The sequence below is a fragment of the Phalacrocorax carbo genome, chromosome 6 (assembly GCF_963921805.1).
Source record: "Phalacrocorax carbo chromosome 6, bPhaCar2.1, whole genome shotgun sequence".
In the NCBI taxonomy this organism is placed as follows: Eukaryota; Metazoa; Chordata; class Aves; order Suliformes; family Phalacrocoracidae; genus Phalacrocorax; species Phalacrocorax carbo.
Window position 1 is genome coordinate 537,946 of NC_087518.1, and position 12,636 is coordinate 550,581.

At 44.7% G+C, this 12,636-nt stretch overlaps 2 protein-coding genes across 6 annotated transcripts in view; one reads left to right on the plus strand and one right to left on the minus strand.

Moving 5' to 3' along the window:
• TMCC1 (transmembrane and coiled-coil domain family 1) overlaps positions 1 to 12,636 on the plus strand; it is a 200,199-nt gene that overhangs the window by 49,720 nt on the left and 137,843 nt on the right. The window lies entirely within an intron of this gene.
• TRH (thyrotropin releasing hormone) overlaps positions 1 to 12,636 on the minus strand; it is a 51,260-nt gene that overhangs the window by 38,012 nt on the left and 612 nt on the right. The window contains exon 2 of one of the 2 annotated variants that reach the window (XR_010373268.1): positions 9,862 to 12,570. The exons of the other annotated variant lie outside the window; for it this stretch is intronic. The gene's annotated coding sequence lies outside the window, so the exon portion shown is untranslated. Of the gene's footprint in view, positions 1 to 9,861; positions 12,571 to 12,636 lie in introns of those variants that run through there. 2 annotated transcript variants of the gene reach the window in all.

Here is a 12,636-nt window from a genome sequence, read left to right on the forward strand (position 1 = left end):
ATTCTGATTGCTCTCACAAATTGACTCCCTATTTGTTTTTACTAGTTGTAAATTAAAACATAAGAAATACTTTTTTACAGATGCAGAACCATTTTATAACTTCATAGTTACAGCTCACTACCATCTCTCATCACTTTCTGGTGGGGTTAACCTTAACCCACCGCTCTGGTCTCCAGACACTTGCCTAAATGTAAAAAAGGCATCCTTGCCCAACTCTTAATGTGATGCAGTTCCATTGCCAATGGAATAGTTTCATTATTGGCCAGCATGCTGCTTCTGTTTTCAGTAGTTTCCCCCAGACCTTGCTATGGAGTATGAGCATTCCTGTGTCACCCATATGTTGCCCCTCCTTTCCCTTTTCCCAGCTCTTCCCATGGATAGCTGGAGCTGGTTCTATTGACTCGAGCAATTTTATTAGGTCTCTTCTTCAATTAAATGAACCTAATGGCTGAACAACACATCCATCCAGTAGGTCTTACAGTCAGATACCTAAGTTATTTCTCAGAGTCTGTACTGGTACAAGTGAGATCAACGTCTGGCCTAGTGGGATTTACGGCTGCTCAGAACGAGCACTGGTAGGAACTGTTTTTGGAGGAGTGAGTAGCAGTTCTGACTGTGCCACACATGTGCTAATTTCTAACTACTTCACCTCTAAGCAGCCCAGCACACATGCCACTTTATCAGGCTTTGAATGTACTCTACAGTGTAGGCTGGCATGTGCAAATGTCTGCAAGCCTTGCTCAAGATCCTGTAGGAGCTCAGTGACTGGGAGGAGTGGCTGATACACCAGAAGGCTGTGCTGCCATCCAATGAGACCTGGACAGGCTGGAGAGCTGGGCCCAGGGGAACCTCATGAAATTCAACAAAAGCAAGTGTACGGTCCTGCACCTGGGGAGGAACAACCCCCCGCACCAGCACAGGCTGGGGCTGACCTGCTCAAAAGCATCTCCACTGAGAAGGCCCTGGGAGCATGGGTGGACAGCAGGCTGATCATGAGCCAGCACTGTGCCCTGGTGGCCAAGAAGGCCAGTGGTGTCCTGGGGTGCATTAAAAGGAGCGTGGCCAGCAGGGTGAGGGAGGTTATCCTCCCCCTCTGCTCTGCCCCAGTGAGGCCACATCTGGAGTGCTGCATCCAGTTCTGGGCCCCCCAGTTCAAGAGAGCAGGGAACTACTGGAGAGTCCAGTGGAGAGCTACAGGGATGATGAGGGGACTGGAGCATCTCCCTTGTGAGGAAAGACTGAGAGACCTGGGTTTCTTCAGCCTGGAGAAGAGAAGGCTGAGGGGGGATCTCATCAATGTTTATAAATATCTGAAGGGCGGGTGTCAGGAGGATGGGGCCGGGCTCTTTTCAGCGGTGCCCAACGCCAGGCCAAGGGGCCACGGGGACAAGCTGGAACACGGGAAGCTCCCCCTGAACATGAGGACAAACCCCTTCCCTGTGCGGGTGCCCGAGCAGGGGCACAGGCTGCCCAGGGACGCTGTGGGGTCCCTTCCCTGGAGACATTCACCCCCCGCCTGGACGCGGCCCTGTGCCCCTGCTCTGGGGGTGCCTGCTCACGCAGGGGGTGGGACGGGATGGTCTCCAGAGGGCCCTTCCAACCCATGCCATTCTGGGATCCTGTGATTCTATGACAGAGTGGATTAATATTAAACAGCAATCCCCTTCAGTCAAAATCCCTCTTTGCTACTTATCTTCTGAGGGGATAGAAACAATTAAATTGAAGACAAGTTATTTTATTTAATGACACTTCATCTCCTCCCGCACAAATTATAGATTTTACTGCTGCTTTTGGCTTATAGCAGTGTTTGCATTTTCTCATTTCATACTACACACATGGATCTAGAACAAAAGGCCTGATGAACCTAAATTTCTCAGGATGTAGCTATTAAATAGGTAATTGTACACGACTCAATTTAGTCTTTAAAATTTGCAACCTCGTCATTACTGTTGTCCTTCCAGCACTTCTCCTGATGTGCTCCCCGTACAGTGGGGTCCTTCTTGTAAGAACATTCAATTTTGTTCTCACAAAGGTTCTTACCAGTAAATTGAGCTGAGGGAGTATGCATGGGCTTTGAACTTCCCTTGTGAAGCCTGAAAGCACTGAGTCTCTGAGAAACATAACTAAGTACACTACGCTCATCCGCCTGAATCCATTTTGTCTCCTCCACAAACTTCATTTTCTGCATGCACCCTCAGGAAGATGGCACACCTGGCAAGTTTTACTTACATTGTAAAATGGAAAAATGTTTTTTCTCCCCTAGTGTATGAGAACTGGAAGTTTAGCGCTCCCAGTCACAAAGAGAGAAACTCATTATGCTGCCAAATCATTCCTCCCAAGCTGTCTGTCTGAGTATCGATCCCTTGTTCCTGAGTAAGTAAACCCTGCAGTTGATCATAATTATTCTGGGACATCTCATTCCAGTGACTGGATCAATAATGTCTTTCACGGCCTCCTGCTGTGTGTTCCTGTCATGCCTCGGCACCTCTGCATCACCTGCTGTTCATCAGAAGCCAAATGAAATAATTTGCCATGGTGGTGAGAATGCTGTCAGCCACTTCACACTCATTTAGGTCTCAGCCAGGACACAACATGAAGCCTTGGATGCACAACATTTATAATGAATGTCAGTATTAACTTCACACTGTCCCACACATTGAGTCTGGAAGATTTCCCCTTGATGTCACGTTAAGTCAGACGTAATGCCTATAGGATGCTTATCATGAAGTTGCCTTTGAGCAGAAACAGGGATAAATATCCGAGTTCCCCTTTTCATGAGAGCAGTGAGGCCAGGGGCTCACTGTGGGATGGAGAACAAGGAGGTGAGCGGCAACAAAGCTAGCTGGGCAGGGACTCACTGACCAAGGCTCACCTGCAGTACCCAAGTGCAGCAAGCAGGGCAGGCCTGAGGATGGCAGCCAGAGTGAACCAGATCATCAGGGCAGCTTGTGGCGATAAGGCCAAGCCAGGAGGTCAATCCATAGGTCAGGATCAGGGACAGTGACGGTAACCAGGGTTAAACAGAATCCAGTGATTGCCAGGCAGGCCCATAGCAACAAGGCAGGTTTGAGGTGAGGCTGGGAAGTCAATCTATGGTCAGGATCCAGATCAGTAGGACGCAGCTATGAAAGAGTGAGAAACTGGTATGCTTTCAACATAGCTCAGGCAGGGACTGAAGGCCCAAGCATGAGCTGAAGTGAGGTTCCTGGGGCTGTGGGCAGGGATATGGGTGGTAGCTGCAGGTGAGGCTGTACAGGGCCATTAATGCCTATTAGTACACTCAGGACCCTGACAAAATCTTTCAGTTACATTCAAAGCAATCAGTTTTGCAGCCTGTTCTGTTAAATTTCCTTGATCTTTTCCGTTGCTGTTGCTACAGGATATCTTTTTCCAGAAGAGCCTTGCCCGTCAATGTTCCCAGCTGCACAAGAGTAATGGAAGAATCTGCATGCCCGGCCTCATGATATACCAGGGAGCTTCAGGTCGATGCTTCCCGCTGCTAACATTCTTAGTGTCCTTCCTGCTCCAGTTCTTTCTGTCCTCTGAGAACAGCCCTGAATCCAAATCTGAGAGCAGACCCCGATGCAAATCCAAGAGTCCCTCTGCCACCAGCTAGCCTCCCAAGTCTTCCTCCATTCTTCTGGTCTTCTGGCTGCAGTACTAGCTAATCCAGCTGCTTGGGCCAGGGCTGCTATGTCTCCCTTTTGTCCCACTTACTTTCTTCTTGCTCTTCTTTCTTTTAGCTATTCTTTCTGCTTTTTTCCTCATCTTTTCTTTGATTATTGGACTGACTCTAATGTCTCTCCTCACTGTAAGTTAAAATCTTTCTTTGATTATTTGTGATTAATGTTTTTTCTTGAGTGTCAGGGCCCTGCAGGCACTAATAAGCATTGATGGCCCTGAAAAGCCTGACCTAGGCCTTCCACCCAACCCCTGCCTGTGAGCACAGGAGCTCCGTTTAGGCAGGCCTGGTGTCTGGCCTTCAGTTCAGTTATGCCTATGTTCAGCGAGCCATAGACCTCCTTGATCCAGACCCTGATCTGACTGGCATCTCGGCCTGCCGTGTTGCTGTGGCCCTGCCTGGCAATCGCTGGACCTGGCCATGACTTGTGGATAGGCTTCCTAGCTTGACCTTGGACCTGCCTCATCACTACAAATTTGTCTGGTGATCTGGACTCCTGGTAGGACCTGGACACAACCTCTGGGCCTCTCCTGTTCGTCTTGCTCAGGTACTGTGGGGTGGGCCCTGGCCTTTAGAGGCCTCTGCCCTGCCGACTCTGTTACTGTGTTTGGCTCTTGTCTCCCCGTCCTTTACTGAGCAGCCAGCCCTTGCTGCTCCCTGACAGTGACTTAGTAGAGCTTTTAAATGTTTTACCCTTCTCCTGCCTTCTCCTATTATAAAACACGTTGCTTAGGGATTGGCAGAGATCTGAGCAGTAAGGCAATTTTAAAGCTGCAGTTGCAAAACAGAGTGGTGCTCTGTCACCAACATACCCAGAGAGTTAGACATGTTCTAATCTTAAATTATTTCTGAATCTTTCTGATAGATGAGGCCAGTTGTGTGTTGTGCACAAACCTTGGTAATTCAAAAATTGTCAAACATGTGTATGGGTTTTCTCTGGGGCTTCTTAGGCTTCTCAGAGATGTGGTTTCTTCTTTTTATTTTTATCCTACTTTGGTGATACATCTCATCTCTTGTTTAGATATGGTTATAGAGAAACCAACTGTATTTGCTATAGATTTCTGTTAGATCTAGTATAACTATATCCCTGTGAAAGTTTATATTAGATAGCTGGTGATGCCTCCCACCAGCTTCAATGTTTTTAGCACACTTACACACATGCAGACCAAGAAGTATTTGGATCTGCCCTTGAAGTGTAAATCATAGAATCATAGTATGCTTTGGGTTGGAAGGGACCTTTGGAGGTCATCTAGTCCAACCCTGCATAAGTCCGTAATGGTAGTTCAGAAGAAAGCTTTATAGAAAGTATTATAAATAAAATTTTAAAATGCATCCTGCCCCATACTCTTTTAGTCATCATCACTTTAAAGAAAAGCTGCATTCTTAGATCATAGCATGGAGCATGAAAGAAATAGGCCCCAATAAGATTTTGTTCTGAGGGAAGAATGTCTGGCAGAAATTTGATCTGCCAGCACTTTGTCTGATCGTATGTGAGCGCCAATAAGTAAGAAGCCTGCATCCTGGATTTTTTGTCTGCATTGGTTTAATGCATGCATGTGGGATTTCTGGTCTCATTAAAAAAGAGGCTGTGTGGTTTTTGGGTGTCCTTCCCTTCCACCTCATGATCTCAAACACAACTATACCTAGCTGCTTCTGTAATTCTTTGGGGAGGAGTAAAGTTTAACTTCAGAGAATTGAAATACTAGTGACAATCTGCTAAGGAAATACACAGCACAGTGACCCATTCAACTTGCACCCAAAGAGCTATTGTGCTAAATATATTTCCCCTGTACACATACATGTTCTCAGAGCATTCATTAGCTTTCTTATTAATGTGGGCAGGACTGTGGTAGACAAGTTATCAGCAGCACCTCATTATAGGCAGTTTTCTGCCTGCTCTCCAGTCTGCCCAGGTATGCAGGGTGACCTTCAGGGAACCGGTCCCTTGCATGATAATCCTGCCTACAAAGAGCTAGCACTCGAATTGCCACACACTCCTTAAGCTCTGACCAATTTCTGTGAAATGAAATGGCAAAGGCAGAAGCCTGTGTTTTCCTTCCTCCAAAATGAACCATTATGTCAATCCCCTGTCGCTCAGTGATCATCTCACTAGAGATAGTGTCAGTTTGGTGCATGCAGGTCTTCCCAGGAACAGTGACAAGACTATGTATGAGTCAGCCAGCTATCAAAGACTGACAAAGCCAGCTATAAAGCACTAGACAGCTTCCCTGCAAAGGTCTCTCACTCTTCCCATGGGGTGAGGATTCACACAGAACTCAGGTATGTTTGATTTTTGTCAGATACTCCCTCAATGACACAATTCCATAACCCCTTTCCTACATTAGACTGCTGCTTGCTATCCCATCTGAGTGTTTTCTCTTTAATTAAGTAATGGCAAACTGTCCCAGTGCAGTAGCACTGGAAATGCTCTTTAACAGCTCCTTAATGATGTCTCTATATCCCTACAGGATATATTTCATATCTGACCTATTAGGCATTTTTTTTATTTCTAATGCTGATACAAAAATATTTGAATATTTTATATTTCCCAAAGTGTCAGTCGCATCTGCCCTGGAATATGTATCTCATAGGATTGTCCCAGGAAATAAAATCATGTTCTGTCCTTAGGTGAAAAACTGTTAGAGATGGGAAATAAAATGTTCTGGAGTTCTGGTTTTCCCAGAGTCAAGCTTAACTCAGATAAGGCAATAGGCAAGACACTGCTACATTTGAATGTAGAACCGAGATTTATTACAGTTCAAGGCAGTTCAAAAGAAGCAGTTTGGTTTGCGTGTAATTTTATGCAGTGAGTATTTTTTATAACTACCTCAAAACCCTATTCCATCATATGGCAGGGGCAGAATTCTAGTTACAAAATGCTTTTGTCCTGTTTTGTGCTTTTCTCTATTACAGTAACAATTTTAATTATATTTCCTTACATCTATTCCAGAGTTACACTGCAAATCTAGGGTTGAAATATAAAGTCAAATGGGATTGTTGTGATCCCTTTTTCTTCCTTCCTGCATAAAATAGGCCTCCTTCATCTTCGATTCAGGTTCCATAAGTGTTCCAATGCCAGGCCCGTTACAATCTGATGGTTCTTGCATCTAACATGTAACATAGGGTGTACCTGGTCATTCTCTTGCTGTAATAATGGTATGACAGCTTAGAAAGCCGTTAAAGACTCATGATTTTCCCTGCCTATATGAGCTGGGCAGGTATCAAAATTAAAATCGCATTCTTGTCACCCAGATAGGCTAGCCTCTTGCTGATACATTTCCAATTACTAAGTTCATCTTCCAGTTTTCTTCCTATGCCCAAAAGGGTCACGTGGAAAGGAATTTGGGTCTAAGCAGAAAGTCAACTGAGATTCACAGAGGAAATGCCAAATAATGTACCCTTTATAATTTGCATAATGCAAATATTTGAAAAGTGGGGAAATACTAAATTAGCAGGATATTTACTGGAGGAGTGCAAGACAATGTTAGACTGCAAACAGTGACAATGAACAATAACTTAGAGAGGCTGGGAATAACGCATTGATAAGTGAGGATTACCTGGGTAATTAAAAGCAACTTAATTACTTAGTTTTTAAAATCTTATGTCTCCTAGAGTTTCAGGCAGCTTCTTCATGCTTTGACTGCCTGGATGGGATACTCGGATCCCATGTTTTTAGAATAGAAAAACCTACTTGTAACAGTACAGTTATGTGACTTGATTTCCCACTTCATCAAACTTATGCTTTTTATGAGCCATGTGTAAGCAATTCAGAGGCTGGGGCTCATCTGCCATGGGCAAATAATGAACAGAACATGCAAGGACGTAGCTGCTTTGCATTAGGGGCATTGAACATCATGTCAGTGACATAAGAATTTAAAATCAGGCCATACACATCAGCAAAGCTTAAAGGCAATGAGAGTTGGTGTAATATAACTGTTCTTATTGACCTGTTTGTGTTGATGAGTACAGATGATTTCTGTTGAATGCTTTCCATTCAGATATCATCTTGTTGGGCTCCCTTCAAGTGATAGGGTGTATGATGTGGTGAGCTACGCTGGTCGTAGGGGAAAGTGTAAGGTTGTGAGTATGGGCAGGCAAGTGAGTTACCCAGAGAGGCCAAGGCGTTACTGTGCTGGCTGTTCAGCGAGTGCCCGCTTTTTCTGTAGTTTGTTCCTCTCCCACTGACAGACCCTTTACCTATATGTCCTGCAGGGCAAATAAATGTGTGCAGGCTTCTAGCACAGAGTGCTTGACCCTGCGAGTTCACTGCCTGACTCACTTCACGGTCCTTTACACAGCACAACTGAATTGGCCCCACAGGACCTGGTCTTCCTTCCAGTTATATAGACTTTGCAGTTGAATTTGGTCCACTTTGACTAGGTTTGCACCCAAGTACTGAAGCGGGAATTGGAGCCTGATGCAGTGGCTACATGACAAACTTCTGTGCAGCTCTGCTTGTGCAGGGTATGAAGAAAGCTCAACTTTGCCTGGCTTTGTGGCACCTCTGGAGCTCTAGCAGTGTACCTTATTTTATTCAGGTTTACAATAGGTTTTAAAATAAATGTAAACAAAACTACAAGCTGTTTTACAAATAAGTAGTCTTCCTACAGTAGTAAACTACTTCTAATGAACACAGAGCAAAAATTTTAAGGTATATTTCAAAAAAATTGCAAGTGGATTTGCATTGCGTGAGTCAAGAATTGAGCTTGACCAAACACATTATTCCCATCCTCTGTTCTGATCATCTTATTTTACTGCAAGCTTAATTCCACACTGGTTAATGAATCGGAGTATGTCAAAGGTAATTTTAGGTGAATGCACTGGGATTGAACTACCTAATATTGCATAGCCTTTGTTAGTAGTCTGAATAGAAGCCTGTTAAGTGCTCTAAAACTTGGTGCATCCCTAGATGCTGTAAACTGAGCGAGGCTGAAAATGGGGTGGACAGCTTTTTAAAAAAGGATTCTGAGCACTTCTTTAGCCTAGAAATGGAACTGTCACAGCCGTTTTTTATGCTGCTGCAACAACTGGTGTTTCTCTAAAGCCTTTATATGAGGATCTTGTCTTTTACAAAAGCAAATTTTGTTATTGCTACTTGGAAACAGAGAAAACTGAGTTACAGCAAGGTACCGTGACCTCAGTCCCATCTGTGGAATGTAATTTTAATTCTGGATTAAAATATCCCCAAACCAGATGTTTCCAACCAGATCTGCACTCTTTAAACTGAATCCATCCCTGTATTGGGTTTGCATGGCAAGTTTTTGGTAGCGGAGGGGCTACAAGGGTAGCTTCTGTGAGGAGCTGCTAGAATCTTCCCCTATGCCGATGGAACCAATGCCAGCCAGCTCCAAGAAGGACCTGCTGCTGGCCAAGGCCGAGCCCATCAGTGACAGTGGTAGCGCCTCTGTGGTAACATATTTAAGAAGGGGAAAAAGTTGCTGCACAACAGAAATTGCTGCCGGACAGAGGAGTGAGAATATGTGAGAGGAACAGCCCTGCAGACACCAAAGTCAGTGAAGAAGGAGGGGGAGGAGGTGCTCCAGGCGCAGAAGCAGAGATTCCCCTGCAGCCCGTGGTGAAGACTGTGATGAGGCAGTCTGACCCCTGCAACCCATGGAGGTTAGCAGAGGGGCAGATATCCACCTGCAGCCCATGGGGACCCCACGCCAGAGCAGGTGGATGCCTGAAGGAGGTTGTGATCATGGGGGAAGCCCGTGCTGGAGCAGGCTCCTGGCAGGACCTGTGGCCCTGTGGGGAGAGGAGCCCATGCTGGAGCAGGTTTGCTGGCAGGACTTGTGAGCCTGTGGGAGGGAGCCCACACTGGAGCAGGGGAAGAGTGTGAGGAGTCCTCCCCCTGGGAAGGAAGGAGTGGCACAGATAGCGTGTGATGAACTGACCACAACCCACATTTCCCATCCCCTTGCACCACTCAGGGGGAGGAGGTGGAGAAAACTGGGAGTAAAGTTGAGCCTGGGAAGAAGGAAAGGTGCTTTAAGATTTAGTTTTTATTTCTCATTATCCTACTCTGATGTGACTGGTAATAAATTAAATTAATTGTCCCCAAGTTGAGTAATTGGTGATCTCTCCCTGTCCTTATCTTAGCCCACGAGCATTTAATTATATTTTCTCTCCCATGTCCAGCTGAGGAGGGGGGTGATAGTGATACCATAGTCAGCAAATATAAGAACCCTCTAAAACTCAATTTGCAGTTTTAGAAGGCAGGCATTCTTTATTGTGGCGCCGTGGGCACACAGGGGATCGCTCCACCTAGTGTGTGCACCGAGTTGCTCTTCTACAGGGGTTATATGCAATCAAAGTATACATATTCATTAGATTTCTAGGAAATTATTGTAATATTAATACTATTCTTGGAACTCATTAATATATGCAAATGTCCTTAACGCGTGCACATTCATGTTCATTGGTGGTCTTCCAGGGTCCTCTGGTGGTTGTCGATAGTCTTCCTCCCAGTGTCTGCTGGTTGGACTCAGTCTCTGGGCATGCTCAGTTCATTTTTGGCTTGGTTACACAATTCTTACTGATACTAAACTAGCTTATTCTAGCACATTTCCCTTATTTATTCTACTCAACGATACAGTGTCTCCAGACTCCCTTTTCTCTAATCACATATAGCAAGCTCTAAGACTATCTTATTAGCAAGTATTCCAAGTATTTCAAACGTAGCTATGTTGCCCCAATTAGAGGGGGCTGTATGTTCTTTTGAAGCCTGTATCAGGTATCAATAGAGCAGCTTTGGTGGGCACCTGGCATCCAGCCAGGGTCGACCCACCACAATCAAAGTCCAGCATCAGTTGCTCACCTCAGACCATCTTTCAGTTCACTGATGCTCTGCACTTCAGGGCACACAGTGTGCATAATGCTGTTCTCAAGCCAGTCCCATTCTCTTCTCTCTCATACACACGGTAAAATGGAAGGCAGAAAACAAGGGTAGAAAACAGGAACTTCCTGCATTCTTGCATTTCTTTTTCTCCCAGCCCAATTTGTGCTTCTAGGCAGACTGTGAATATTCAGCTCACACAGTACAGCCAAAGCAGAGCCTACAGAATGTGCTCTGTACAAGTCTGTACTTCACAGTCTGTTCCCTGAACCAGCTCATGTGGCCTGAGTAACTCCAAGGCCTGCAGCTTCCACATTTCAGCGGTGTCCCAGTGGTAGCTGCATTTTAGCGGATAGAAAGTTCTTATGTATTTCAGCTGAAGTCTGCGAAGAACTTTGTGGGGAAAAATGATGCAGAAATGTATTTGTGAATTAATAATAGTCAGGTTTGTTTACTGATTTCTAACTGACCCTAATCCTTCTTAGCACTAAATTGGTTTGAATAAAACCCCGTTTTTACTAACCCACCCTTGTCTGTGCCTGTAATTCAGTGTTACAGGCTTAGCTCCTTATATAGCTTTTAAGTGAACACGAAGTGTGAGGCAGGAGAAAACATTTAGATGGCAAGAGCAGCTGCTAACAAGACATTGCAAACAGGCAATGAAGTCCTTGTGGTCCCAGACAAGGACGAACACAATCACCCTGAATGATACAGTGCTGTTGGGTATGTTTACAAGAGTTCAGACTAATGAGTGTTGTGTTTACATTTGATTAATCGTCACTGGTCATGATGTACCTGAGTACTGCATCAGAGGAGCAGTATGAACTCTAGGACAGAAGGATGAACAGTGCCCACCCACTCCTATGCCTTAGAGAGGGACACCATTTGATTAAGCAGTCTGAGCCAGATGCTGTGATTTATTCCACTTGAAGATCTGGCCCATGAGGAACCCTGTAACCTCTGCTATGATACAGTTGCATTGTGTGTCTGTCCCTCTGCCCAAATGAGTGACCTGCTCTCAAAGGTTTCATTAGTCCACCACCTCCTCAGTTCAGGTATTCTTCCCATTTTATATGACAGAAGGATTAAACCATTCCAGTCTTGATTAGACATGATTTAAACAGAACAAAGTTTGAGTTAAAAACGCAAAACCAAGGAAAAGTGCAGTAGCAGTGTGAAATAAAAATGGTGGAAATATCCAGAATGGCTATAGATCAGGTAACAGCTTGGCTTTTCACAGCAAATAATACCTGCTTCCACTTCAAGTCCAGGGTACAAGCAATAAAGGACGAATATGAAATTCTAGCCCAGACACTAGATATGAAACTCAGGTTTCAGCCCTGATTTGAGTGTGCACTCTTCCTGAAGTTGTCTGTGAAGTTCTGGTCTGACCCTTTTTTCTGTTTGTTTGGGGTTTTTTTGGTGTGTTTTTTTTTTGTGTGTGTGTCTTCATAATACCCATTGTGTGCAATAATAGAGTCTTTCTGCTACAGATTAGTCATGCCAGAAGGAGCTATGGAGCTTGCCTGTCTGTTTCCAGAGGCCTGTCATGTAGACATACCCTGCGCAACTATATCCCAACTCTTTCATTCTTCTTTGTTCTTCAAAGAAATAAAATTGTTTGAACAGTTAAAAATTGGTTCTGTATCGCCTAGTTGAAAGATGGAAGCTCTAAACTAACAGGAAAAATAAAGAGACATCATGTGACCTGAGAGTGCTGTGAATTCTGTATATGCTGGCATTGTTCTTGATGACCTTCAGGGGCATGGATTAAAAAGTGAAGTATACCCCATGGAAGCATTCTGTCCGAAAAGACAGCAATGGATGTCTCATGTTTGGTCAAAGGCGCCTTTGGATTTTGAGTAGTCTTACATGCTGCAGTTGATCACTTCAGAAGAAGAGCTAGAGGGAATTTCACGAACAACTCCTTAAGAGGTCTGCTGGTCTACATAAAGGTGGCTCACAGCAGAAGGAAGTTGTCATCTACCCGCGTAATTATGTTTGTGCTTGCTAGAAGAGGATTTCCAGCGCACCCAACTTGTAAACCTGCCTGTAGTTACAAATCATGGTTATAAGCTCTGCAATGCTTCTATGGACACCAAAATGACAACAGAGA